Raw genomic sequence first — 11,802 nt, 5'->3', positions numbered from 1 at the left:
AGTAAATCCCACCAATAGGAAGCTAAAATAGGGTCTCAGGAGGGTAAGATGTTGACATCCTTACCTCTACCCCATAGAAATAGAGAGGCTACTTCCGGTGAGACCCCGGCTCCATAGCATCAAGTCTTGGACATAAAACACATAACACTCAACAATCGGGACAAAGGCTGATTAGTGCATGTACCCTTTTGTCTTTCGTGTGAGTGCAGTATGTTTATCGCTTCCGTCAATCACGTATCGTAGTCGGAAAAATGTTCAAGACATGGTTTAGGATTGTAGATCTTTATATAAGGAACATACTTTGTTAAGGAGTCTAAGCTTGATTATGTGTCTATCTTTAGATATTAGTCTATCCCCACGAAAGTCCATCATCTCGAAATGGACTTGCTAGTTGGAGAGGATGGAGAACGACTATAAATAGGGAGTTAGTGTTGAACATTTAAGACTTTTACTCATTTGGAGAAGCTAGAGAGAGCAACTATCTACAAGTTGATTAAAGGTGTTGTAATATGTCAAATCATCAATAGAATCAGCATTATATTACATTATTGTGTCTGATCCACACTCATCATACATAAATCATCAAAGACATGCATCTTAACTATCATTCAAGAACATGCAACAACTTAAAATTTCACAAACATGCCTAGTATATTTCGGCCATATGCATGAACATATACTAACCTTATTTCAAATAAAAAATCAAGATTCAATCATTCCTTTATATCTCTAAAACATTTGCACATAATCTTGTTCATTCAAACAAACATCTTACAAGTATTATTGCAAACAAAATTTAAAATACAAACACTAGATACACACACATACATTCGGCCATCTACACACTCACGCATACCTTCACATTTTTATTTTTATAAAAATCATTTGTTTGATTTGATTTCAAGAATAGTGAAAATCCAAGTATTCGAGAATCATGCTCATCATCATCATCATCAAGTGTGTTTAAAAGTAAGTGAAATATTATACCTTTCAAGAGTAAAAATATGTTTGATGATGAAAATCTTGATGAAAGACAAGCTTGTTCCTCCTTGAATCACATTGAAATCAACTCTTGATCTTCGAAATAGCTCGAAACTAGCTTGGAATCGCCATGATTTTTATGAAATAAGTTTGAAAAATGAAGATGGGTGTGTTTATGGGGGTTCTCGGCCGTGAGGTGTAATGGAGAAGAAGAAGATGATTTTTGAAAAGGGTTTTCTTGAAAACATGAGTTTAAGTGAAGTGTTGGAAGGTTTTTAATCATTATGTCTTACACCTCTTAACACTTGGCAACAATGGGTGAAGTGGTGGGCTTGTCTAGCCACCACCTCTCACCCACACTCACACTTTCTCTCTCATATATAAGATATATACACACATTCATGCATAACACATGTATTTAACTGGTTAATGGGTATTTTATTTTATCTGCGTTTTAAGACGTTTAAAATTATTTTCAGTACTCTAAAAAATTAATCTCATCAAAATATTAATAAGTAATATTTCGTTCACCTAAACTGGATGCGTCATCCGCGTTTCGCAGTATACGCACTGTATTCGCAAAACAAGAACTTTAAGTGTTTTAACTAATTTTTCTTCATGAATATGATTAAAAATAGGGTTTTTATCATAATGGAATATTTTTCAGATTTTAAAGTTATCCGGACAATCATCGACATTCGTTTCGCAGTTCGTTCGTTACGCGATAAGCGTTAAACTTATTGTTGCCAACATAATTTTTAACAGAGTTTGAGTTTATCAATTTTTCAAATACCTTAAATAAATGTCCTATTTAATAATTTAGTGCCTATATATAATCATAACACGTGTTACACCAGTACAGTGCCAACTCAGTGTTAGGATCTGAGTTTACTTGATTGTGTTGTTTTAAGAGAGCTGTAAAATGAAGAAGATAAACAAATGAACAATTGCAGCGGAATGAAGTAAAACTACACAATCAAGGAGAGAACAATTTACATCATATATGCTTTTATAATGAAAAGATTGAATACACAATGTTTAGACTATGCATGCATGAACACTATCTCCCCCTCAGCCTGAGCTCACAATGTTAGTTCGTACAAGATGCAAGTGTGTGCGAAAGAGCTAATAGAACAGTACAGGCACTATCTATTTATAGTACAATCCTAAACACTGTGGCATCTTTGCTGACATCACTTAGACAGTGACAGCTAACAATCTTAACAACCTCTAAACACTGATGATTACAGACACTGTTACATTAGACAATAATTAAACAAACACTGATGCATGCTATCCGCTGATGAGGCTAAACCACTGATGAAGATCGGGCAGTGCTTTCCATTAAGGTTGATCAGGCCTTTGACTTCTAGCAGTTCTTTGACTTCAACAGTTGATTTGTCTTCAACAAACTTTGTATAACAGCATACTTTTGTGTGTAACAGACTTCAGTGACCAACAGTCTTTAGGAATCATCAGATGTTGTATGCCATTGCTATTGGAGGGAAAAACTGTTCAAGCACTGTTATTCTGGATCATCTGATAGATGAGTTTTGGCTTTATATCAACTGTTCTTTAAGGAAAGATCACATGGGCCAACAGTCTCCCCCTAGAACAGATGATGCCAGAACTCTCCATTATTTCTGATCTTTATTCTCTCATAAACAGTTCCCAGATTTGCCCTTTGAATCGGAGCTCAAAATCCAAGGAATCTGTGTCATCTTCATCCCTTTGCAGTTGAAGGTTCATTAATCTTGAAGGTCATCTGCATTCAGACCATATGCAGCCTTCCTTGACAGCTTTTCAACTCGACCATCAGACCTGAGCAGAGTTAATACGTGGGTATCTTTGTCAGACTTCCACTTTAGTATTTTTTGGATCTGATGGGTTTCTAGGGAGAAGTTTTATTGAAGATGAGTTTGGGGATTGAGGTTTGCTTGCCAACTTTTTGAGTGTTTCAGCAAATTGAGCTTGAAGTTTTAGAGAAGCATCATCTAATAATTGTAGTTGATTTCTGATAGCCTCTTTTCTGTATTCAGCATCCCTCTTTTCATTTTCCTCATCAATCTGCTTCTGCCTTTTTAATTGATTCAAGGCAATGATGGATGGAGTAGATAATAAGAATAGCTTTTTAAAGGTATGGTCCTGTTGAGGCCTATCATCAGTGGTTTCATCATCCTATGCTGGTTTCTGAGGAACTGGAGGATCTACCTTTCTAAGCTCTTCTAACTTTTTATAAGTTTCGTCAATACTCTGCTTAGACCATCTTGCAACTGGTCTAGCAGGCCCATATCCAGCTGCTACAAGCTCTGCTCTCTTTCTTTTGTACTTCAAAGCATCATCTGCATCAACCTTCTTGTATTTGTTCCAGTTGGGTGCAGATTTCTTCATTTTAGGATCTTTATTCATGTTGGGATTGAACCCTACCAGAGGAACAGATAATGTAAAGCCAAAACCTGGTCACAACAGTGGATTCACAATAAGCAGATGTTTACACTAAGCTCTCCCCTTGACAGTGGTTACCTATCTGCTGATACACTCTAAACACTGCTCAGAAGAACAACTGGTGAACCAAACACTGATAATGCTCTAAAGACTGCTGAAGACAAACACTGAGCTCTATCTACTACTGTCTCTTAAATACTGCTGAAGATCCAAGCACTACTCATTCAAAGACTGATCACCTTTTGAAGAAAGCACTGATGGTCAAGTAATCAGTGTTTAGGCTACAACAGTAGAACGTGAACAATGTTATACTTGTTTTGTATTGTATTTACCAATCAGTTGTTGGACATCAGTAGTTGTGTATAGATCAGTGTTTATAGGTTGTTAAGCTGTTAGATGTCACTATCATGGTGACGTCAGCTGAAGTGCATCAGTAGTTTGGATTGCCTATAAATATAACAGTACTCTGTACTGTTACATTTGATTCGTTTTGAGTGAGTTCTTCTCCTCAATTCAATCCTTTCATCTTGTGCAACCATCTCTGGAGCATCAGGCTGAGGGGGAGTTTTAGTCTGTAAGCTTGCATTGTAACCTTTTGATTTTCATTGTAACCATTCGACTCAAGGTGAAACAAGTGTTTAAACATACTATTCTCTTCTATGTTTGTGTTTACAAAGTTTGTATATAATTCCGCTGCACTGTACTTTATTTCATATACACTGAATGTTCATTTTATACAAACTAGCACAATCATGTCAGCCACAGATCCTAACAATTGGTATCAGAGCTTGGACAGTCAAATTCGATCTAACAATCAATTTGACATAACAGTTCAGCTCACAATTCATTGATACTAAGGTTGTGTAACAACTCTCATTAAAATCCATAATTAGGATGATAATTAGTCAATAAGAAAACCCTAACTGAGACACCCAAGTAATTCTGCACCAACCCTAAAATTTTCAGAACAATTGGAATTAGGATCAGGGCCCCTAAAACTCAGGGGGGGTTAAACCCTAGTGATAATTATCTCTAAAATACGTTGTACAGATTGAAATTCGTTTTAACATTGAGTCAGCAAAGCTAGTCCCGAACCCAGCTAGCCTATATAATTAGACCGCCTCTCTTACGGACCGTAAGGGGAAGGGCATACGGTCCGTAAGCATGCCAAATTTTGTGTATAAATAGCAGACCTTGGCATTTGCTTTCAGAAGTTGAAACGACGGCCAAAAGCTTTCTGTACGTCGAGTTATCATAGTATTATTACAATTAAACACACACTGATCATGAAGTGCTGCCGCAAAACAGGGTAATAACTCGATCGCTATTACGATTCATTTTCCGACCGATCAATATATCCAATGGATGTTTAAGTGCCGCCCACATTAGGGTTATACTTTGTCGTTCGTCGTTAAATCGATGGATGTTTAAGTATTGCACTTTGTCGTTCGTTGTGAGAATTTGATCTCGTGAGTTATCGTAAATGTTGTATTGATCACTAACCCGGTTTTGTGTGCATTATTATTTAAATTAGGTTAACAAGGCTAAACCATATTCTGTCCGTGTTAAATCTGCAATGTGAGTCATTCTCTTTTTATCAACTGTTTTACAATACTCCAAATTATTTTCAGAATTATAATTACAGTGATTAAGTTTATGTAATCACGAAATTACAGCCGGTGTGTGGGGTATTGTGCACATTACTACTGTTTTTATCACTTTAGGTGGGCGAACCTAAAATTAAGTGATATACGTCATTCATTGGGGCAGCCAATGGTGATATGACCATAGTCACAGATCCGGTCGAGTGACAAATACTGTGGGTAGTTGGTAGATATCAGAAACATATGTAAAAACTCTTAATACTGTAAATTATAATGAACGAGTCATTTTAAATAAATAGAATGATTCACTCAGTATTTCTCGCTGACAAAACCTTTTTCAAACATGTTTCAGGTGATCTATTGTAATTCAAGAAAAGTGCTGGGGAGCATTTCAAGCTTAAGAAAGTGGCTCATTATAAAATAGAAAAATATGTTTTCTAAAAATAAAGATTTCTCAGTAAAATCATGTTATTGTAAATTACCGGGGTTTTATCCCGAGTTGTGAAATAAAATAATCGGGAAAAGTTTTTAGCTTAAAAAGATCCTGATAAATAAACTTCCGCTGCTAAAATCAATTAAATATATATCACGGGATTTCTGTCCCGTGGCTCCTGAAACGGGTCAAACCGGGTCGGGGGCCGTGACAGAAATAAGGTGGTATCAGAGCCACTGAGTTAAGCTAATTAAGTATTTAGAGATACTTAATTTTTCCTGATTACTATTATGTGATTATGTGTTTTATTAAACTGACTATTTGTTAGTTACAGTATGGGTAAACAAAAGCTGCAAAATATCTATCTTAAATTAGATAGATCAGTTAACGAAGAGGGAAGTTCATCTCAAACTAAATCTTCAAAACTCCCTACAATTCCTGAAGAAGGAATATTTGTGCGAAAAGCACAATATGAGAAACCGTTTTCTCCTAGAAAAAGGAGTATGATTATTAAGAAAAGTAAAGAGCAAATCCGAGAAAAGAGGATTAAAAAGGAAACCCAGGAATTAATCAATAAATCACCTTGGGAAGACAAGCTAGATGAAAAATGGGCAAATTTGTATATGCTAGCCACTGTAGCAGAACATGCAGATCTTTAAACAACCCTTTAGAAAAAGGAAAAGAAATTGTACTCAAAGAAAGTTCTAAACAGCAAGAGATGGAAACTGAAGTCAAGAAAGATTCTAGGCAAATGGAAATACAGTTTGAGGAATATTCTAAAGAAATAGAAATGGAAGTAGGACAAGGTTCTAGACCAACTCAGATAGAAATTGGAGAGAGCTCCAACCAAAACCAGGGAATAACTTTTCAGGAGGAAATAGATTTTCTATTGGCAAGCTGTGAGACTATTCAGCCTGTCAATACTAATGTTTTTACCTATCCTCTTGAAAATCAACTCCCTATAAATCTTGAACCAGCAATCCCAGAACCAATAGTCCACTCTCAACCTGTAGAAATGGACGAATGGTGGACGAATGATTGGTAATTTCAAAATATTGTCAACGACCCTTATTCCTTTCTTCCACAATTCGATCCAGAACCCCTACCTAATCCACCAATGAGTAACGAAAATATGGCGGAACTTCGCCATTATGGTGAAGAATTGATGGATGCAGGAAATAGAATCAGGGAGATAGGGGGACAAATTGCCTGGAAGTATGATGAAAGGGAACTTCGTTTTTAGGACGACAAGTGACGAGAGATAGGAGGATGGTAAAACTATAGTTGTGTAATAGTAAAAGAAATAGTGAAATCAGTCTGTAACATAACTACGAATAAAACTTTGTAAAATATTGGTGTGTATTGATGCATACTATAACCGATATAAAATGAAATCAAGAAATCGATAGTTTTGACTATACATGTATTGTAAATTGTCTGATTGTTTGTGTATAATTGCTATTTATCAGATACTAATAAAAAAAATTATATATATTATCAGATGGCAAATATTGGTAATGAACCGGTAAATGAGGTTAATCAGTCGGAGCAACATCTAGGGGATCAATATATGACTAGACGAGATATTGAAAATATTGTTGCTCAAGGGATAGCCAATGCTATTCCAGCATTCGTTGCTGCTGTAAAAAGTCCAATCGAACCGCAACATATCATTCCTAGTAAACGTACTTCTGAAGATAACTTCAGTAACAGTATAAACGGGGGCAATAATCATGTTAATCATGATAATGAATCCCAGCACACGCCGCTCCCTAAGAAACTGAAAGCTACAACACCTGGTTGCACTTTCAAAGAATTCCTTGCTTGTAAACCCACTGAATTTGCAGGCAATGAAGGGGCAACTGCATCACTGCGTTGGTTAGAGAAAAGTGAAGCAGTAATTGCAATAAGTAAGTGTGTCAAAGATGATCAGGTCATGTACGCATCAAATCTGTTTAAAGAAGGAGCACTCGAATGGTGGAACACTGTGTTACAAGCTAAAGGAAGAAATAGGGCTTTGCTATGACTTGGGAAGAATTTAAGAATCTTGTAGAAAGAAAATTCTGTCCTGAGTATGAAAAGGAACAAATGGAAAATAAGTTCCTAAATCATCGGATGATAGGTGTAGATTGTCGTGGTTATACTTCGACATTCTTTGAATATGCTAGAGTGGTACCAACACTGGCTTCGCCAGAACCGGTACTCATTTCTCGCTATATTTGGGGATTAATTGGAGAAATTCGCAATATCGTTAAGGCTGCGAGACCTCGCACTATTGACGATGCAGTAGAATTAGCTAACACCCTAACTGATGAACTGATATGCACAAGAGATGAAGATAAGAAGAAGGAACTAGCTCAGAAAATTACCCAAGGATTTAGGATGGGTAATAGTAGTAATTTCAAGAAAAGAGGAGCAGGGCAATCTTCAACTTTGCCATTCTGCAAAACTTGCAAAAAGAAACATTTTGGAAAATGTAATAAAATTTGCAATTTTTGCAAAACAATAGGACATCGTGAAGAAAACTGCAGAAAGAAATCCATAATTTGTTACAATTGTGGAGAAGCCGGACATTTCAAAACAGAATGTCCTAAGTTAGTCAAACCAGTAGACAACAAACCCAAGGCGACCGAAGGAGCTACTAAGAAGAATGCCAAAGCATTCCAGCTAACCACTCAAGAAGCAGAGCTCATCCCGGATGTGATAGCCGGTACGTTTTTAGTTCACGACGTTTATGCAAAAGTATTGTTTGACTCTGGTGCAAACCAAAGTTTTATAAATACTTCATTCTGCCAAGCTCTTAAGTTACCCTTAACTACCGTTAGGCAAATTTTTACAGTCGAAACCGCATATGGGAATTCAGTAAAAATCAATCAAGTTTTGCAAAAAGTAGAAATAGAACTTTTAGGTTATAAATTTGCTGCAAACCTATTACCTATGAAATTAGCTGAATTTGATGTTGTGTTAGGAATGGATTGGTTAATAGCCAACCATGCTCAAATCAATTGTGATAAAAATTCTATAGAAATTCAATCACCTACTGGAGAAGTAATCATGATTACAGGAGATAAACCTCGAAAGCCACTGAAGTTCATATCAGTAATGAAAGTTGCTAATTATGAACGAAAACAAGGAATAGTATATATGATTTCAGTAATCATTAGTACTAAAGGTAAAGAACTTAAGGAAATTCCTGTAGTCTCAGAATACCCAGATATATTCCCGGAAGATTTACCTGGGTTACCACCAGATAGGGAGGTAGAATTTAGGATTCATCTAATTCCAGGAACTACACCGATAGCCAAGGCACCTTATCGATTAGCTCCTACCGAAATGCTAGAATTAAAGAAGCAATTAGATGAATTACTAAGCAAAGGATTTATACAACCTAGTTCATCCCGTTGGGGTGCACCAGTGTTGTTTGTGAAAAAGAAAGATGGATCGATGAGAATGTGTATCGATTATAGAGAGTTGAATAAGGTTACAATTAAGAATCGATACCCATTACCTAGGATTGATGATCTTTTTGATCAATTACAAGGCGCTAAATATTTTTCTAAGATAGACTTGCGCTCCGGATATCATCAATTAAAGGTTCAAGAAGAAGACATACCTAAAACTGCTTTTAGAACTAGGTATGGACATTATGAGTTTACAGTCATGCCCTTCGGGTTAACTAATGCACCTGCAGCATTTATGGACATGATGAACAGGATCTGTAAACCATATTTGGATAAATTTGTAATTGTTTTCATAGACGATATACTTATTTATTCAAAAAGTCAGGACGAACATTGTCAGCACTTGCATGCACTCTTAACTTTGTTAAGAAAAGAAAAGTTGTACGCCAAATTTTCGAAGTGTGAATTTTGGCTACAAGAAGTGCAATTCTTAGGACACATGGTGAATCATGAAGGTATTCACGTAGATCCTGCTAAGATAGAAGCAATTACCAATTGGAAGGTTCCACAAACCGCAATGGAAATCAGAAGTTTTATAGGTTTAGCTGGGTATTATAGACGGTTTATTAAGGATTTTTCCAAGATAGCAATACCATTAACTAAGCTAACCTGTAAAGCCATTAAGTTTGAATGGGGACCTAAACAAGAAGAAACCTTCAGAATCTTAAAGCAGAAATTAACCAATGCTCCAATCTTAGCCTTACCAGAAGGAACAGAAGACTTTGAAGTATATTGTGATGCTTCAAAATTAGGATTCGGATGTGTGTTAATGCAACGCAAGAAGTTAATTGCGTATGCTTCCAGACAATTGAAAAAGCATGAGGAAAACTATACGACTCATGACTTAGAATTAGGAGCTATAGTTTTTGCCCTTAAGATACGGAGACATTATCTGTATGGAAGTAAGTTTACTGTTTATACAGATCATAAAAGTTTAAGGTATATATTTGGGAAAAAAGAGTTAAAAATGAGGAAAAGAAGATGGATGGAAATCCTGAGTGATTACGACTGTGATATTCAATATCACGAAGGAAAGGCAAACGTAGTCGCAGATGCCTTAAGTCGTAAGTATCATGAGAAGCAAAGGCGAGTCCATGCTCTTAGAATAAATCTACAAGTAGATTTAATGGAACAATTGAAGGAAATTCAGGAAACAGCAATCAAGGATGATAGTGAAGGAATGAAAGGTTACCTCAAAGAATTGAAACAAGGAAATGATGGAATTTGGAAATTCCACAAAAGAAGAATTTGGGTACCTAAGCAGGGAAATTTAAGATCAAAGATTTTAGAGGAAGCTCATAAATCTAGGTATACTATACACCCAGGAAACAATAAGATGTACCAAGATTTAAGAAAGAATTTTTGGTGGATAAGAATGAAAAAGGATATAGCCGAATACGTATCTAAGTGTCTAACATGTTCACAAGTTAAAGCCGAACATCAGAAACCTTCAGGTCTATTACAACAGTTAGAAATGCCTGTATGGAAATGGGAACTTATAACAATGGACTTTGTTACTAAGTTACCCAAAACCAGAAAAGGTAATGATGCTATTTGGGTAATTGTGGATCGGTTAACCAAATCCGCTCATTTTCTACCAATAAAGGAAACCTTTAGCATGGAAAGATTAGCCAAGTTGTATGTAGATGAAATAGTATCCTTACATGGAGTCCCACTCTCCATTGTATCGGATAGAGATAGTCGTTTCACTTCCCGTTTCTGGACAAGCTTCCAAGAAGCAATGGGAACCCGACTCAATTTAAGTACTGCATATCATCCACAAACAGACGGACAAAGTGAAAGGACGATCCAAACTCTAGAAGACATGCTCCGAGCATGTGTAATTGACTTTGGTGGTAATTGGGATAACCACTTACCCTTAATCGAATTCTCCTATAATAATAGTTATCACTCAAGCATCGAAGCTGCTCCATTCGAAGCACTGTATGGACGCAAGTGCAGAACTCCCGTATGTTGGGCAGAAATAGGAGAAAGTCAATTATCAGGTCCAGAAATCGTACAAGAAACCACAGACAAGATAACTCAAATCAAGGAAAGATTGAAAACAGCCAGAGATCGTCAGAAAAGCTATGCAGACAATCGCCGCAAGCCACTAGAATTCCAGATAGGAGACAAAGTACTTTTGAAAGTGTTGGTGCACTACATCTGCTGAGTACGTCTTGTATCGAGTCATTGTCTTAGAACGTTAGATCTGGGCTCGAAATACGAGAAATAGTGAGATTGTATAGGTAATAGTTGGTTGGATCGCTCTTAGAGTCAAATTAGGTTGTTGGATCGCCTTTTAGGTCATTTAGAGCTTGGGCCGCTCGAACGGACATGCTGGTCCGCTCGAACGACAAACAAGCTGGACCGCTCATGTGACATTCAATCTGGGCCGCTAATATGACACATGGTTGGACCGCTTTTGTGACATCATGTGTGGACCGCTTATTGGGCCTGTCCAATAAGCGGGTCCAGATCTTTATAAATACCTTTAGGGCGATTCCAGTTGCAGGGGTTGTAACGTGGTGTAGAAATCGTACCGAAGCTCTGCCGGTGCGAGATTTGATCTGTAAACGTTTGAAATCAATAAACAAGTAGTTAAAAGTGATTTGCCTGCTGTTTCTACTTTAGTTTCTTGTTATTCCGCACCTGAAACCAAGGAGAAAGCCTCTGAACGACTCCCAATAAGCGGGTCCAGATCTTTATAAATACCTTTAGGGCGATTCCAGTTGCAGGGGTTGTAACGTGGTGTAGAAATCGTACCGAAGCTCTGCCGGTGCGAGATTTGATCTGTAAACGTTTGAAATCAATAAACAAGTAGTTAAAAGTGATTTGCCTGCTGTTTCTACTTTAGTTTCTTGTTATTCCGCACCTG

Source organism: Helianthus annuus, chromosome 2 (assembly GCF_002127325.2).
Source record: "Helianthus annuus cultivar XRQ/B chromosome 2, HanXRQr2.0-SUNRISE, whole genome shotgun sequence".
NCBI classification, from domain to species: domain Eukaryota; kingdom Viridiplantae; phylum Streptophyta; class Magnoliopsida; order Asterales; family Asteraceae; genus Helianthus; species Helianthus annuus.
The sequence above is the reverse complement of the archived record's forward strand: the minus strand, read 5'-3'. Positions refer to the sequence as shown.